Below are 19320 nucleotides of genomic sequence, written 5' to 3' on the forward strand. Positions count from 1 at the left end.
TTTGATCCGCGAAGTGATTAGTAAAATCCGTTGAAACAGTCTGGATACCCACCGGGTTATCTGTGTGATATGCAAACATTCAACAGCGACAGAAGTTTCGGCGAATCAATGGTTACCATTAAGTGACTCTGCAATAGACAGATCTTGCTCTATTTCACGGTTGCATTTCAAGAAACAAACGAGCGATTATTGCTTATTCTGTTGGGAACAATTTTTTTTTACAACAATCCCGTCTCTGTAAATATCTTGTTTAGTTTTTACAATATGTTTAAAGTCCAGGTGACAGGAATATAATGACCGGGTCAAGATTTCGAGCTATTTTCAAATGGTTCATGAAGTAAAAGCTTGAAATTCATGAAGAAACACGAAGAAATAATTAGAATGAATTTATTGTCGATAATCATAACTATAAGCACCTTATTCTGTCTGTAACGAAAACCAGCCCCGTGATAGGACGCCATATTTTCGTGGTCAAAATCGTAGTTTGCTGCCTACACGCTTTGTATAAAACTGGTGCTAATACAGCTTGTCATGAACACTTTGTCATCCGGGGCAGGATTCGTTGTGGGCTCGAAGAGAAAGGGCGCTGAATTTGTGTTTCAAACAACATAACAATATCTCGATACAACGATGTACAGATGGACTAATTCTAGTTTTTAGTCTTGACCTTGAAATGCGGTCATACATATATATTAATATTTTTTTGAAAACGATGGTTCTACAATTGATGAAGGGACGGTAGGGGAAAGAAATGAAAAATTTTTTTTTTTGGTGAAGGTGGGGAAGAGCGTAAAGGAAGGGGGGGGGGGGAGTATTGGTAGCTATGCTTGACAAGTAGTCATTTTGACTCCTACCTTTTACTACTTCCAAGGTGGGGAAGAGCGGAAAGGAAGGGGGGGGGGGGTATTGGTAGCTATGCTTGACAAGTAGTCATTTTGACTCCTACCTTTTACTACTTGTCAAGCATAGCTACCAATACCCCCCCCCCTTCCTTTCCGCTCTTCCCCACCTTCAAAAAAAAAAAAAAAAAAATTCATTTCTTTCCCCTACCGTCCCTTCATCAATTGAAGAACCATCGTTTTCAAAAAAGATGTACAGATGTCCAAACGCTGGTTAAACGTTAAAACCTCAGCGCCACAGTTGACAGTGACAAATTAGTATACAGATGTACACGCTCTAAAAATTTTACTCACGAATGAATAAGATTAACTCATAAATTCAACTCAAAAATGAGTAAAATCCGACTCACTTTTACAAAAAGTGGAACAGCCCAAAAATTTGAGTAATTTGACAACTTCTCAATTCTGAGTAGTTTAGACCGACCTAATGACTGAGTTATATTTAATCATAATTTGTGTAAGTACTACTCAGTTTTGGGTAAAATGACACGCATTTTTTTATTTATTTATTTTTAAGTAAATATTGCTCATCAATGAGTTTCTGGATTGAACTCATAAAAGGAGTAAGAGTGACTCAAAATAGTGTGTAAAAAATACGCATGTTTTGAGCTGTTCCACTTTTCGTGAAAGTGGGTAAAATTTTTTAAGCCAAGATAAGCATCAGTAACGTATTTGAATGTCATAGTGTTAGATTGCTTGCTTCAGAGGTGCATTTAGGCGTGTTGGTCATACATTCCGGTTATCTCCGTTATGGTGGTTCTAGATTAACACATCAAAAAAGTGTTTTTTCGCCGAAATTTATCTTTAAAAGCTCACTGGAAGAGGCTGTAAGAGTCAATAGGATTGCAGGACTAGTCCCGCAATTGCCCTATACTTAGACAGCTGGCTGCGAAGTCTGTCGAATAAAATTAGCAGTAGCATCAAGGCTTTGCTGTTACCTCCGAGTCGCTCTCAATTCACTATGGGCCAGAAATTAAAATTTCGGGACAAATATATTTGCGGTTAAACGGCATGTCTCAGCTCAATGTGGTCTTCGGCAACTTTTTGAATAAAAAATTGATGCATGTTTTGAAGGGGTCGTCCAATATTTAAGCGTTACTTAAGCAACAATTTAAGTAATAACTTTTTGAGTAAACTTTTTTTCATCTTTTTAGTTTCAAAATATTAAAGATAAACCAATTTTAAGTATTTTTTCTGAAGATATCAAACTTCTACCATTTACCCATTTTCAGCAATAGACCTCTATTTATAAAAGACCCCTCAAATCACATTCCTTCTTGTAACATGTTTATTTTACTAGACAGCTCAATGTGATGTTCTAAGAAAAACTTTACACGTAAAAGAGGAATATTTTTGCTGAAGACTGCTTAATACAGGAAAAGACACCACCCTTGAAAAAATACACATTTTTCATCAGACGGTTTTTAACCTAAAATCAGTTGTATCTTAATTAATACAGGAAAAGCAAAACAGAAGAAGAAGAAGTTTTATATCTTCAGAAAAAATACATGAAATTGATTTATCTTTAATATTTAAAACCAAAAAGGTAAAAAATAATGTACTCAAAAAGTTATTACTTAAATTGTCGTTAAGGTAGCACTTAAATATTGGACGACCCCTTCAAAAGATGCAATATTTTTTCATTCAAAAAGTTGCCGAAGATCACATTGAGCTGAGACATGCCGTTTAACCGTAAATATATTTGTTCCGAAATTTTAATTTCTGGCCCAAAGTGCAATAAGCGACGCACGCGGGCTATAGCTACTATAGAGTATAACCAAAAAAAATAATAGCCGTCAAAAAAATCAGAATAACACTCCGACTCGTATTGAATATCAATCAATACGTAATAATGTAAGATAATTTGAGGATTTAAGTAAAAAAGACAAAATCTGTGTACGTTCTTCTTTTTTAAAGTCAATAGTTAGCAAAAATCCACACTGTAAATGTGCTGCTTTTTCAGTGTAGAGAAACCGACAACTTTATATACGCAAATGACACAAATTACTTGACAAAGAAAATATTTGCATACGTTGTGAGTTGTAAAATGTTAAATGTTAGACTTGTATAACTATGTAAAAATTTTGTAAATCAATAGCTGTCCTGAAGATGAAGGGATACCCTTCGAAACGTCGACATTAAACGAAATATAAATATTTTCGCACGAAATCCGTGACCAAAAGCCAGTATCACATCTGTAAAAAAGACCTTCAATTTTAGCTACAAAAGCTAGCAGTCTAGTCACATTAGAACTCACAGGTTTTAATAATTTGGGTCATAACATACGAAAACATATGTAATTCTCGTCTGCCACATTTTACAAGTGACTTCAACATAAATTTTCCGTTGTTAGTCGCATGCCACGAAATAGCACGTCATTCCGGGCTCCGTATGACGCTCGCTCAAGTCAGGCAAGCGTTCTAGCGTGGGTGCAGGCATTCGAAATTGAATTCGCTGCTTTACAACAAATAACAATTTCTCCGATTAATTCGGGCAACAGCTTTTAGGGTACTATTAATCTTTGAGAGATGAGAATTTTAAATACGTCATCGTGCGATCGAACTGTGGTCTAAAACAGCAAAAAGTGGCAAAAACTTTTTTCCTGCCGTTTCTTATTTTTCACTTTCATTTTGGCCATATAGTGTCTTTTGAGCATTTGTTCCTATCATTGCCTCCCTTAATCTGAAAATGTCAAAAGTTAGTTGTGGCTTATTGTGATAAAAATAAAAAAAAATAACTTTGTTGTATTAGGAGCTAGAGACATGCTTTTTTCAGGAAAGTTTTAGAAAATGTAAAAACAAACAACTTTACTCAAGAAATGGAAATTGTATCTCTATCAGGTGCAGAGTTATAGAGCATTTTCTTTGAAAGTTCCTTAAAAATTAGTTTTTCATACATAACTGTTGCTAGTTGCATTTTACATAAATACATTGTGCTTGACAATTTTCGGAGCACTCAAAATACATATTTTTGTAGAAGACTGCAAATCTGTAGGGCATTTCCTTACAAAGTTATCGCATATTCAAGTTTCAGTTTTCCATTTCAAGGGCCTGAAGGCGCCTGTAGAGTAGAGTGTGGCAAGTGGTAATATGAAATCAGTACTTTGTCTTGAAGCTTAGGTCGTAATTTGTATATATACCGCTTATTCTAACCCACCCGTATTAGAGTAAGGCAAGCATATGTTTTGTGTTTTGCGTGCGCCATAATCTAGACACATAGACACACAGTTAAACCACTTTTTAAGGTTTGGACGGCGATGAGTTTGAGCTTGTCGATAAATTTGTCTACCTTGGCTCACTGGTAAAGGCGGACAATGACACTAGCTGGGACATTCGGAAGCGTATTATCACCGAAAGTCGTGCGTATGGATTTCACAAGCAATTGCGTTCGAAGCCCCTGAACAAAGTGTACCCTGTACAAGACGCCTATTAAACCGGTTGTTCTCCGCGGGCATGAAACGTGGACAATACCCTAGAAGGACCTGCGAATGCTCGGAGTTTTCGTAAAACGAGTGGTAAGAACGATCTTCGGCGGCGTACAGAAGAACGAAATATGGAAGCGGAGGGTGAACCATGAACTCGCATAGCTCTCTGGCGAATCCAGTATCCAAAAGGTGGCTAAAGCTGGACGGATACGATGGGCTGGGCATGTTGCAAGAATGCGGGACAACTACTCTGTACAGATGATGTTTGCCTCAAATCGGGTAGGAGCAAGACGACTAGGAGCACAGCGAGCAAGTTGGTCAGAGCAGGTGGAGCGAGATCTGGCAGAGAGTACACGGTGTTCAAAGAATTGGAGAGCCAACAACCGAGTAAATTGGAGAAACTTTATTAATCATTTATATGTTTTATGAGGGCAAGATAGTACATGATAGATGTTTGGAGTTAGTATATGGTTTCTTCGGCAAAGTTGTAGAAAATGTAAAAGCAAACATTTTTACTAAAGGAATGACAATTGTATCTCCACCGAGTGCAGAGCTATAAAGCATTTTCTTTGGAAGCTACATGAAAATAGTTTTTCATAACTAACTTTTATTGGTAACGTTTTACCAGAATATGTTGTTCTTAACAATCTTCCAAGCAATAGGTGACAAGTATCACCTATACAATTTAGTAGTACTTGACCAAGGCTTCAAAGTGAAGCACTGCTTTCACATTTCCACTTGCCCCATTCTACTCTACAGGTTCGTGAAGTTAAGTAAGGAAAACTAAAGCTTGAACATGCAACAGTTTTGTAACGAAATGTCCTACAGATTTGCTGTCCAAAAACTTCAGTAAAGTGTATTTGAAGATGTATTTTGTATTTCTTGGATTTAACGAAAAATCCTTACTTTTGGCACATTTCAGAATTTTCGGTTTTTTCAACTTTCAAGGTTCCCCCTCAAGGAACTTCCAAAGAAAATGCCCTATAACTAACCCATTGGCGAAAGCAATGTATTTTATGCAGCAAAATTGCTTACTTTTACATTTTCTACAACTTTTCGAAACAAACCACACACAAGATTGTTTTTTGGTTTTTGTCACAGTAAACCATGTCGTATAGAAGATCACCCAGCGAGCACCCAACTTCGGTGGCATCTGGGAGGCAACTGTGAAGCCTGCGAAAATCACTTATAATTCAGGCTCAACAGCATAATTTTCTTCCGAGTACATAAGTGCATAAGACACGACCACATGGTTGACGTAGAACTGCGTTGATTGGATTGTTGCATGATTATGACATATTGGTATACTTTGGTTCACGAAATCGAAGTCTGTGACTGGAAAAATACCGGAAAATGTCATACTGACAGACGCTGTAGGTCAACCATATGCTATAAAATCCATAAACTGCGTCAGAATCGACAATTATTGCAAATCATCTCACAATCACTGCACATCCAAATACTCATGTTGACGGATCACAGGGTAACAAATAAAAAGGTTTCTAAACTAAATGCGAGAACGGCATTCCTATAGGTTTAACATGATCACCTTCATCACGACGCGAGAATTCTAGATAGACAACGCTTTATTATTTTCGATTTTTCAATAGCGACCTCAAAAATTGATATTTTTCTTTATTTGGGGCGACATGAAGAAGATTTTCTGATCGATTGGTGGAAAAATATTGAAAATCGATCAGGGAGCCTGTAAGTTATTTTTCATTCATTTCCCTTGGCTGGATCAGTACAAAATTAGTATCAACACAATCAGCTTAAACAAATATAAGCGATCCCATAGTACTACTTTGCGGTACGTCGTGAAGAGAAGTGTCGGGGTAACCATCGCTCGCAGGTTTGACAGTACAGCATAACTGCAATGGTGGTACTGACCTGATATTGGTCCCTGCCAGTGCTTAAAATTATTAGTTGATACTTATAAAATTGAATATCATCATGTATTTTGCATAAGTTTAAATCATTCAAAGAAATAGAATATATTACATATTACTACCTTGTGGTACAGGAATGTTTTACAAGCATAATTTAATAACTGAAAGAAAAGGGGTTTAATTTTTCTTCACCAAACTGATCAGTTTCATTCAATAGTAACGTCATCCATCTAGAGAGTATCATCAGACAAAATATTGAAGAACAGTCCCGGCTTTCAGGCAGCTGTTAAGTGCAATCATTACAAAGTTATTAGGCTTTTCTAACAGTAGCTTTGCACTGGCATTGCCATCTTCCATTCTTTTCAACAGTTTTGGCATAGTATGTTGCTTGCATTTCGTATTTTCAACCAACCAAAATAATAAAATGACTTCATCTGTATAGCTCAGGTTTTAGATTATTAACGTAAATACAAACACAACAATTTACATTTAAGAAAATTATAATCTCAAAAGAAAATAAACATACCAAATTGCAACAAGTTTTACACGTACAAAGCCAGTTATCTAAAGCTGAAGCAAATAAAAACTATTCATATTGCATTTATTTTTATATCGGGAGCAAAAGTAGTACTTTTTAGATATTGCAATCTGGTAAAAGAAGTTGTTTTGTTCGGTTTGTACTCTACCTCCAAAACAGATAGAACCATCAATCTCTTGGTTGTGCCTTATCATGTGGAATAATAAAAGTATAGATTAAGGAGCGCTGCAGAGGAAGAAAAAAACTCTCCTGCCACCTTGGCACACGAAGGCAAACTGTTCGAGACTGTTTATTTCCAGGTTCATTCTATTTTGGTTGAAATGTCTTACGTTCAGAGCAGCTCCCAGAGGTCACCCGAATCGCCGCAGTTCAATGATCGGGTCAAAATCAACACTGATAGCGACCAATCTCTCTCTGACTGCTGCGTTAGAGGTAAGTGATGCCAAACTTTCCAGATTAATCTGGATTTTTTTTAGAGATTTGTATAAATAGACAGACAGTTTGATAAATGGGTGTCAAATCTCATTACAATCATTCCAGAATGTAAAAGTTGACATGTTCAAATAAGTCAAATCATGTTTTACCAATACATGGAAATTCTTGTAAAACTAGTTGGCAACTTCGTCATTCAAAAAAACAAGTGCATTGACGATTCCGATACTTTTATTTTTGACGAAAATGACTATTTACAAGTTTCAGACAGTATCATTTCGGGGTGATTCTTCGTTTTCTTACCAACGCCACATAAGGATTCGCACAAAATGGCATTCGTCATTATTTCTTTGGTTGAAACATATCACAACCTTTCCCCCGAGAGAGACGTGTGTCATAATTCTTAATAGAAAGATAATCTTCCCTTTCGGCTTAGCAGGTATTCTTTGTCTTCTCCGCAGCATATTCGCCATTCTCACCTCTATCATATCGGCAAAGGTCAAGAAACACGATATGATTTACACTGGCGGTAAAAATAAAAACAAATAGTCCGCAATCAGTATTTCTCCAGTAGAAGCCAGAAACGCACCGGCTCAAACCTGGACCTGTTCTGGCCCGACCATCACTCACCGTGCACCCGCGTGATTCCCGGGATTCAGGGAGGAAATGTTACGCATCATCCATTAGCGCTCATTGGGCGTATCCGGAGAGGCAAAAGAATAGTGATACAGAGAAACGGGCTACCAACCATCATTATCAGCATTTCATCGTCGGCAGACCTTGCTCCTTGCGGGGTCGATGCAAGCATCAATCCATAACATTCCGACCGAAAGATATCTTTAAAGCCGCTTCCAGGGAGAGCCGCCCGTGGGTAAAAGGAAGAAGACCAATCCGTAACTGGTAGAGTGGAAACATTCCCTCCCAAGCCCTCACAACATAACACACCCACTAAGGATGAACGAAAAAAAAAAATCTGAATTGGAACATTCGGAAAACATGAATTGCAACCTGGTTGGTTGGTAAACAGATAAATATTCAAGTTCTTGTTGGCCCTGGTTTTTTTTTGCCGACGCAATTTTTTCTCTTCGGAAACCCGACTATGAAGTGCTTCGGTCTAATCGGTGGAGATAATTGGCAATTCGCAATATTGCTCTGCTCGTTGCCTTTTAGTGAAAATATGCGTGTTTTCTTTGGCTGGCTTGGCGGCTTGGCCCATTCGAGACGTGATGAACGATGATGCTGCGGTCGTATTATGATACGACCTCTTCGGCCGGACATCCGCGAAAGGTAATTAAATTAATTTGGGAAATCCCACACAATCGACCGAAACCGAGCTTTTGTGTCTGATCAATACCAGGTAGCATGGGTGGTGCGAGGGCGGGGGTCAAGGCGGGCGTTGCTTTTCGGCGAAAAGGAAGAGCACGGTGTTGGCGATGCGCTCCGATTATAGCACAAGAAAAGCTTTCGCCAGCCAACACCCATCTGCTTTCAGCGCGCAACAAGCATCGATGCTTTTTTGGCGAGGATTGGATGTTGAGAGTTCGATGAATTTCTTCTGTTAAAAGCAAATTTTTTAGACCTCCTACTCAATGGTTTTTAAACTTGAAGATATCATCAGAGACCATAACCTCTAATTAATGTAGCTTCCAGTTCTGCAGCTGTTCACTTATTTATTGGTTAAATGAAAAGATTAAAAATACAGAAAACGATTTTCCTGCCAATCATAAATTGTCACGCTACTGACCGAAATTTATTTCTGTCGGTTTATTCTTGTTTTCCTTTTTTTAGAGTTCGACCATCGAATCCATGCCGTCCAATAAAATATACACACCAACCAATAGCTTCTTCGCCTTAGTCGGTAAACATTTTGATGATCGAGCCCCTCTATTTAGCAGCAAAAAATATTCTGGCTGTAAAGTGCAAAAATTTCGTCTCTCTTGCTTCTTCGATTTCGCTATTGCAAAATAGAAGGAAAACCCGCTGCTGGCTTCCACCAATTTCGCTAACGAAAACTCGTTCCGCGAAGCGCTACACTGTGCACGCAACAACTATGTACTCAAGCCAGCAGCCGCCGAAATATAATTTGTGTACAACAAATGTAGTAAACAAAGTGACGTTGCACGCACACCTCTCACGGCCGGCGATCATCAGCTTTCAATTGACCCGTAAGACGGCTGCGGAGCCGAATCTTCCAGAACCAGCGTTGCCGAGCTTCGTGTGATACTGTCAGAAGTACAGATGTTTACATTGGTTTCGTTTTTTCTGATCGTTCATTAGTGTAAACATCAATTGACAGATATATTTACCAGTTCGACCGCGTGGCCCAAAGACAAAAATTAGATATGACAAATAGCGGTTCGCAGTCGTGTCGTTTCTAGAGATTGGTAGTGACACTGATGCTACTGACATAATGAAGGCGTATTTATTACCTTCTAATTTGGGCGATCCATTATAAGTAACCTCAGAGCTTATCTCGTTATGATGGCGAAGGCGGTGATGACGGTGTAGGAAATGATGCCGACAACTGTAGTCAGACAAATGATCATCACCAGCAGACGAATTCAAACCGGAAAGAAGTTTGCATAATTCAATGTTGTTTGTATCTCACGAGTAAAAGCGTGTCCGCGCTTTTTCATTGAGGAATGTATTTTATTTCATGTACCCATGTATTTGAGTGGTCGTTACGAGCGAAGAGTTTTAGCTGTTAGCTAGACACTCTACTACTCTTGTCAAACCAAAACATCAAAAACATCTTTCGTATGTTGCTACATTAGAAAATTACTTTTCATGCTTCAGTGTAGTGTTAATTTACAGCCGAATCGTACAAGTTAGTATAGATTATTTCGTAAATTCACAAGAAACGCGTGAATATACCTCATTTATAGGCTATAAAAGTTACAGCTTTTTTATATAGCAACTAATACTGTACGTTTTTGTTGTGCGAAAACTAGTTCCTAATTCAGCAGAATCTAACAATCTAATTACATACTTCCTACGATTGGTTACAGTCAAAACCAAAACCTCGAAATAAAAAAACCGAATTAATTACAACATTTAGAAACCACACGAGGCACGGTCAGTCATTAATGCGATGAATTTATGAATCTTCGTCAGACTTTTCGGACCTCTTGTGAAGTGATTTTTACTCAACCGAAGCAGCACGTTCGTTGTTGCAGTGCGTACGAGCAAAACGACCCTGCTGTACGTATGAGACAGACTAAAAACGGTTGTCTTAACATTTAGCAAAAAAAAAAAGATAGCTAAATAAAAAATAACGGATATGGAAATAGTGGTCATGTCTGTTGGTCGAACTTCGACAGAGTCATTATTGAATTTATTTGCGAGGAAAGCGTGCTAATCAACGTTAGTTTTTAACGTTATGTAAAACAATGTTTTACATCTATGGTCTCGTGGACCAACTAAGCGAAAATCAACTTTTACCATACTACTACAGATAAGCAGCGAAATACTCCGTACTGTCCCGTTCAATTGGGCTCGCGGGCTCTCGGTACGCGGGTTTTCCCCGGCAATTTAGGAGATAAACAAAAACCAGTTCGCAGCATTGTTGTTTTTTGTTCTGTTTGCCTAAGCCTATCCAACTGTTTTTGTAGCATTACATCTTGTTTACGTTTTACGTTTCGCGCGTTTTGACCGGATCGTTCCAAAACTGGGCGATGACTCATGCTGTAAACCGGTAGCCGACAGCATGTGCCCCCAAAAATCTTCTAAATTTAAAGCAAGACAAAATTAAAAACGGTTGTATTATGCACAACTGGAGCATAACCTAGGACTATTCGATTTGTCGTAATTGTTGTTATCACCAGCTGATTTTCTTCATAAAATATATTAATATTCATTACAACCGGACGCAGTATAGAAAGACTACCATTCTTTTGTGTAAAAAAAATCAAGCCTATCACTGGGTGATTTGGTGCTGATTGAGTAAATAATCAAATCGTACTCCATATAATTATACTGTTGTACATAACTCTACAGATGGTCGGGTACGGGTAAAGTTACTCGAATCCCGTACCCGTACCCTACAGGGACAGACCGGATTCGAATATAAAAAAATAAACAAATAAAATATCGAATTCGGGCCGAGCACGGTTTCTTAATTATTTTTAAACCGGGTACGGATAGGGTTCGGGATTTAAGTTTTCATACCAAACCATCTCTAACATACCTGTCCTTATAATCTATTGAAATTTAAATCCAACAAGCCCAACCAATAAGCATTATCAATGCAGTTTAAATACAATGCAATAAGCATTTAAGCCACCTTAAATGCTAATTAAAAGCTATTTTGGCAAAACATGCAGCTACTTTACTGCTATTCCTCTTATAGTGCTGCCAATGGTTATTTGCAGCTGGTTACCGACAAAAAGAAATTAAATAGAATTGTGGATGCCAATTTACAACAGCTATGCAGTCAAAAGGCTGATATACAGCAACGTGCAGGATTAAACGCCGGGCATGCTAATAAACGATTGATTTACTGCTTATATTAGTGCGTATTGGTTACCTGGGTGGTTTCAAAATGCACGAAACATGAGGATAACCTGTAAAAATGCAAATTTTTACACTCCTGCCTTAGACTTCCCGTAATCTCTGCACGGTAAAAGTTCAACAATCAATTCAAACATCTTTATGGCGTAGGACTAGTCTGTTAATAGAGTAAAATAATCTCCTGAGTAACGTGAAATTTGTACTATTTGAGTCGGTTACTAATGCTTGATGAAATGGAACCAGCGAGTGTCGTTGTGCCACTATTTGGGACAGTTTCAAGTTTATAATAAAACGCATATGGTTACTTAAGAACATACACCAGAAATTACCAGATGATCAAAAATTCCAACGGAATTTGGCCGTCTGCTCTTTTATTCGACAGACTTCGCAGCCAACTGTACTGTAGTATACATAACAATTACAGTCCTAGTGCTGCGATCCTATTGACTCTAACTGTCTCACCCAATTAAGATTCGAACATAGGATGACTGTTATGCCTCGGGACAAGCTAGGAGGCTGTTGGGAGATGATGTGATACGTAAAAATTATGCATGAGAAGATTTAACGTTCAATAATCGTAATACAATCTTGAATATTTATGCCGAATACTATATATAGCACGCCATGTTGATTCATCGAACTTCATGCTGCGGAACGGTGTACCCCATTAGGCACATGGACGCTAGGTATACGGACGTTAGGCATAAATACATTAGGCATAATGGACGATAGGCATAGTCTGTGGAAAGCATAATGGACACTAGGCAATCTGCTATTAGCTTGCAAGAAGTTCAATCGATTCAATTAAAAAAGCATTGCCTATAGAGTGAGTCGGATTTCCTATAAATGGCCGAAACTCAAATGGACGAAATAACAAATACCATAGTAGTTCTAATGGGCGAACCACAAATGGCCGAAACACGAATGGTCGAATCACAAATAGCCGAAACACAAATCGAAGAATCATACACGGCCGAATGTCATAGAAAATATTCACGGTCTCCGATTTTCTCAAATGTGGAGTTTATACTGTCCTTACTCGCTACCGCTGGTTCGAACTCAACTAAAGGATAACCACTATTAGGCAGTAAACCTAGGAAATGCATGCACCTAAATATAGGTGAATTCTGCGCGGGGGCCTACCTCCCCCCTCTCGCAGTGGCTCGGACTTCCGGCGAATACTCGCGGCTATTTCGTCCTGAATCATTTAGGAAACGTTTGCTAGACCTAGGAAAGTGAATAAACCTAGACAGATGTGATTTCTACGGGGAGCTGCCTCTCGCAATGACCGGTACTTCCGACGGCGTCTCGCCGGCAACAGTCGCGGCCTGCGACAGTATCGTCCTGAATAATCTATATAAAATTCATAAAATATGTTTTATAAAATTTGCCATGTGTTTTTCTGCCAAATGGTCGCTTATGTTTATGCCAACGTTTTTATACCAAACGACGTTATGCTAAATAGTGTTACGCTAAATAAAAACGCTAAAAAAACACATTGTGTTGTGACAGAGCAATGATTGATACAAGTATGTATTCATATCGAGAGCGAAGTTTTGTAAATTATATCTAGCGTCTATTTTGCCGTCTATGAGTCTCCTATATAAATTTGACTGTTATGCGAGCAGCAGCAGTATTCCCAAGTAACAATTCTAAAGTCACTTGGTTTTACTTGAATTGTATAAAGGTTTTATTGCGGTATTAATCATTACCTCCGGCTTTATCATGCTATTATGCAATACCAAGAGGGTACCAGCCAAAACACACCTATAGCTTGCTATAAAACCATAATAAAACTGTAAATAAAGCAAATTTATTGTGGTTGTTTGTTTATCACGATAAAGGTGCTGCGACTAAGGTGCTACAGCACGTCTCTCATAAGCTTACCATACGTGTGGCGTAGCAATACAATACGGCGCTCCAATCAAAATTGATTTTGTTACGGTTGCTTAGGCCAGTGCAAATTATTTGTCCGCCCTTTAAAATTGGCTCTAAAAATCGGGGGGCAAAAAAAATTGTTAAACGTGAGTAAAAAATGTTTATATAAAATCAATTATCTGTGGGTTTTACAGCCTAAAAAACTCGAAAAAAGAGTGTACGGAGTGTTAACGCTTCTAGCACGAAATAAAAATGGAAGTATGTACCAATAAAGTAGCTTCCGAAAACCGGCAAAAACTTCTGCGTGATTAAAAAAATCTCTTTGTTTTTTTCGCCCCTCACCCCCTCCAGTTGCCCAGCATCGGAAGGACAAAAACTTTAAAAAAATATTTGTAGTGGCTTTATCAAACCGCAATAAATCTGTTAGTTTTATAGTGCTATTAAAACGGTAACACCCAAACCAATCAGAATGATTATTGCTATTATAGAGAATATTTGAATACAACACCGAAACAATTATTTTTATGCGAGGCCATATTGCCATATTGTAGTATTTTGTTTTAGCTCGCAAACAAAATTTCATCAAAGCAAAGTGTTTTGTAGATAGAAAGTTACTATCAATCGGTTTTCCTGTCACGGGAAGCAACTAAAATGATTTTGCTAGAAATTGAACTTGACTAACTGAATATATTTGTTGTCCCCCCCCCCTGACCGTCCAGTTAGCTTCGAGGTACGATTCTGGCCTAACAAGCCAGTCGTCGTATGTTCGAATCTCTGCTAGGAGGTGCAGGTACAGAGTCAGTAGGTTCGTTGCACTAGCCCCGTAATTGTCCTGTACTCTAATAACCGGCTGCGAAGTCTGTCGATAAAGAAGGGTCAAGTTCTTAACAGGACGTTTATATTCATAGCTTTGCTTTGAATATATTTGTTTTGTTGAAACAACCAGTTTTGAAAAACTTCAAAACTTCGATGCCTCGTTGATTTTATTAACATGCACGATCAAATTTAATTCGCAAATGCTGCAAACCAACTGCTGAAAATTTCTTACCCAAATCGATCAGGATGATCTGACAATAAAACTTCAACTTTTCTGCTCATGGATGTATTTTCAAGTTAACAAAGTTGGTGGACTAATTTAGATTTTTCAGCAGAGCAAGCTGTATGCTTTAAAACCTTGCAGCGAAAAGCTTTATTAATTTATGGCGGTAGCTGGGGAAATCATAACGATTTTATTGCTGAATTTTGCAGAGGGTGGTACGATCACTTAAGCTTATAACCTGATTCTTAAAGAGGTTTCAAATACCTTCTGAAGAGTGGACCCTTGGTCGGAAGACAGTTTTGGAGACAATTCTTTGGAGACATTTTCCCCATAATTTCTCAATTGCTCAAATGTTATCGTGTCTACTTTGACAAGCGACTGGTCGTGGGTTCGAAAGTTTATAGAATCAGGTCATTCGTTAAATGCTCAAGTAATCCATGCTAAAGAATTTATTCTCAGGCCACTCCATATCTTTCTTTCATACATCTACTATATAAAAATGGATTTCTGTCTGTCTGTCTGTCTGTCGGGATGTTCTTTATAGAATCAAAAACTACTGAACCAATTGGCGTGAAAATTTGCATGTAGAGGTTTTTGGGGCCAGGAAAGGTTTTAGTGATGGTTAGAGACCCCTCCCCCCACTAAGAGGGGGGGGCTCCCATACAAATGAAACACAAATTTCTGCATAACTCGAGAACAAATCAAGCAAATAGAACAAAATTTGGCATGTGAGTGTGTTTGGTGACAATAAATTATTCTATGGTAAATTGGGACCCCTCCCCTCTTTAGAATGGGAATTAGGACTCCTCTCCCCTTTAAGAGGGGGGGCTTCCATACAAATGAAATACAAATTTCCTCATAACTCGAGAACTAATCAAGCAAATGGAACCAAATTTGGCATGTGGGTGTTTTTGGAGACAAAAATTTTTTCTATGATGAATTGGGACCCCTCCCCACTTTAGGAGGGGGGCTCCTATACAAATGAAATACAAATTTCCTTATAACTCGAGAACTAATCAAGCAAATGGAACCAAATTTGGCATGTGGGTGTTTTTGGAGACAAAAATTTTTTCTATGATGAATTGAGACCCCTTCCCAATTTAGGAGGGGGGGCTTCTATACGAACGAAATACAAATTTTCTTATAACTCGAGATCTAATCAAGCAAATGGAACAAAATTTGGCATGTGGGTGTTTTCGAGGGCAAGAATATTTTTTATGGTGAATTAGGACCCCTCCACACTTTAAGAGGGGGGGCTCCTGTACCAATAAAATACAAATTTCCTCATAACTCGAGAACTAATTAAGCAAATGGAACCATATTTGGCATGTGGGTGTTTTTGGAGACAAAAATTTTTTCTATGATGAATTGGGACCCCTCCCCACTTTAGGAGGGGGGGTCCTATACAAATGAAATACAAATTTCCTCATAACTCGAGAACTAATCAAGCAAATGGAACAAAATTTGGCATGTGGGTGTTTTCGAGGACAAGAATATTTTCTATGGTGAATTAGGACCCCTCTTCACTTTAAGAGGGGGGGCTCCTATACAAATGAAATACAACTTTCCTCATAACTCGAGAACTAATCCAGCAAATGGAACCAAATTTGGCATGTGGGTGTTTTTTGAGGCAAGAATTTTTTCTATGATGAATTAGGACCCCTCCCCACTTTAGGAGGGGGGGCTCCTGTACAAATGAAATACAAATTTCCTCATAACTCAAAAACTAATCAAGTAAATAGAACCAAATTTGGCAAGCGGAAGTTTTTGGAGGCAAAAATATTTTCTATGGTGCATTAGGACCCCTCCCCACTTTAGGAGGGGGGGCTCCTATGCAAATGAAAAACAAATTTCCTCATAACTCAAGAACTAATCAAGCAAATGAAACCAAATTTGACATGTAAGCGGTTTTGGAGGCAAGATTTTTTTCTATGGTGAATTACGACCCCTTCCCTTTTTAAGAGGGGGCTCCTATACAAATAAAATACAAATTTCCTTATAATTTGAGTACTAATCAAGCAAATGGAACCAAATTTGGCATGTGGGGCTTTTAGGGGGCAGAAATTTTTTCTATGATGAATTAAGACCCCTTCCCTGTTTAGGAGGGGGGCGAAGGGGTCCCATACAAATGAAATTCAAATTTCCTTATAACTTGAAAACTAATCAAGCAAATGGAACCAAATTTGGCATGTGAGAGATTTTGGAGTCTTGAATTTATTTTATGATAGTTAGAGACCTCTCACCCCTGTGGTAGGGGGATATGGACTCTCATACAAATAAAACAGATTTTTTTGCGAAACTCAAAAACTAATCGAACTCTAGAAATTCGAGACTCTTCCATAAAACATTAGTCAATAACAAGACCACAAAAGCTATCTATAGTAACACTAGATCATTCAGGACGAGACGGCCGCGAGTGTTGCCGGTGACCCGTTGTCGGAAGCGCCGCCCACTGGGGGGAGGCAACTCCCCGCAGAAATCACTACTGTCTAGGTTTATTTGTTTTCCTATGTCTACCTGGGTTTCCTGGAACGAGCGATAGCGAGTAAGGAGAGGATCGCGAAATGGGACTTTCCACAAAAAAGTTTTCCGTGAAATGGTACATTCCACTTTACGTTTTTCGCAAAATGATATTCGGCGAAATGTTGTACAATCATGGCGAATATTACTATCCGCTTTCTGGCTATGCAATGAGGGGACAGGGGAGTTGTTTTCTACTTTACTGTATAATTTTTATATTAAACTACCCATTCCTGGTAACTAATAAGCATTAACATAAGCAGCAAATCAGCGTATCTGGCATTTTATACTGCACGTTGTTGTATATTATGTTTTTGACTGCATAGGTGTTGTAAATTGGCATCTAAAATTGTATTCAAATTCTTCGTGTCGGTAATTAGCTGTAAATTAGCATTGTCAGCACTATAAGAAGGTTATCAGTAAAGTAGCTGTATATTTTGCCAAAATAGCATTTAATTAGCATTTAAGGCGACTTTAATGCTTATTGGCCTACATTTAAATAGCATTGGTGATGCTTATTAATTACCTGGGATGCTTTCATAGTTACGTAACTGAATCATCTAAGGTTGAATTCCTCAGAAACTTGCAAAACTCGAGATTGTGACAAAGATCATCCAAGATTCATGATTTATGTACAACACAGGTTAATTTGTGGCAATACGAAGTTTGTCGGGTCAGCTAGTTACCAATAAAAGAACCACAACGGAGACTCTTGCCAGGACGAGAGTGGTACTGGCCCGAGTAACGTAATGATGTCTCTAATCCAAGAACAAATCATAATTAGCTACCGCTCTCCCTGGCTATAGGAGCGAAAGAAATAGTGGAAAAATGAAGAGTAATGGAAAATACCAACACAAGTACTCGCGAGTTGTATTTTGCACAACACTGTTTATACCGGAATATTTCGGAATTCTGGTTAAAGTTCCTGTCTTCAGCAAAGTTGATTAGTAAGTCAAGGCCTCTTGTTTGAGGACCGGAAATGTATAAGTTTCTCATCAGACAGCGTATTTACATAGAGTAGAACTGCCACTCGCTGTTAATTCCAAACACTGAACACTCGCGTTAATTCCATCGTGCATTCCAATACCATTCATTTTTCAAAAAAGCTTGTTTCGCAGCATGATCACACCGCGGCGCTCGAGTGTTGCTTCGAGTTTTTAGTATAAAACCATTCAAATGTAAAAACTCTACAGTATAAAAGCCTGCAAATGCAAGCTACTCCGCAACGTGCATATCAGAAAGTAGCACACTAGCAAAATGCAAAATGTGTAGGACGATGGTTTTTAAAGGTTTTTCTTCTATGTGTCATGTCAGTTCGTCAGTGGTATCGGCTTTATTTTCTTTGCTCTCATTATAGCTTGGTTCTATTTGCGGATCCCCAAGTTTGAGTGAAGAAGAACGTCATACAAACTTAACAAGCGTTGCTTTAATAGATCTCCCTTACCTCCTTTTCGAATCTTTCCCCTTAACGCCTTGTCTCCGCGGGGATACTATCAACATCTTTGTTTCATTACTTGATTCTTTCGTTCCCTCCATTGATTGTAAAAAAATATCGTCACATAAAAAATAGACGTAGTAGTGCATCTTTTGGTTACAACTCATGGGGCTCCGATTTGTTTCAAAACTGTATCAGTGAAGTTAGTAAGTGTCAGTGAAGTGGATTCATGTGTAATTTTCTATTAAATATTTGAGTAGAAAGCTAGCAAACTTGAACGGAAAAAATTGAAATTGAATAATATTTCCTAATGTAACGCATTTTGCTGTTAATCTAACCCAGCTAGCACCAACTCGTATAGCAATGTACGAAAACTATCGTAAATATCTCCTAACAAACTCGAAATCGTAACTAAAGCTGGATAAAGTTGGATCAAGTTGATTTTCTGTCCTATATAATGATAATGACTGACATACATACGATTTTCAGCACAAAATCGTACAATAGTACGGAGCGACTCGCGCTTAATCGGATATTATCGTATATAAATACTTATACAGTCGTAACGCTCGAAATTATTCGTAATCACGTATATCGCCTCCAAAATAGTACGGATATGCCAATTTTGCGCATGAGATACGATTTATTTAGCATGTATATCTACGTAATGCTGATTTTTACCTTTTTATACATATGAAAATGCTAGCTGGGAATCAACTCCAAATGGTCCCTATATTCGATCGTCTGACTCAGGCTG

At 38.2% G+C, this 19320-nt stretch overlaps 1 protein-coding gene across 7 annotated transcripts in view; it reads right to left on the minus strand.

Annotated features, from left to right (window-relative positions):
- Positions 1–19320, minus strand: part of LOC128734937 (protein trachealess-like) — a 162097-nt gene that overhangs the window by 71765 nt on the left and 71012 nt on the right. The gene's annotated exons all lie outside the window — the stretch shown is intronic.

Source organism: Sabethes cyaneus, chromosome 2 (assembly GCF_943734655.1).
Source record: "Sabethes cyaneus chromosome 2, idSabCyanKW18_F2, whole genome shotgun sequence".
Lineage (NCBI taxonomy): Eukaryota > Metazoa > Arthropoda > Insecta > Diptera > Culicidae > Sabethes > Sabethes cyaneus.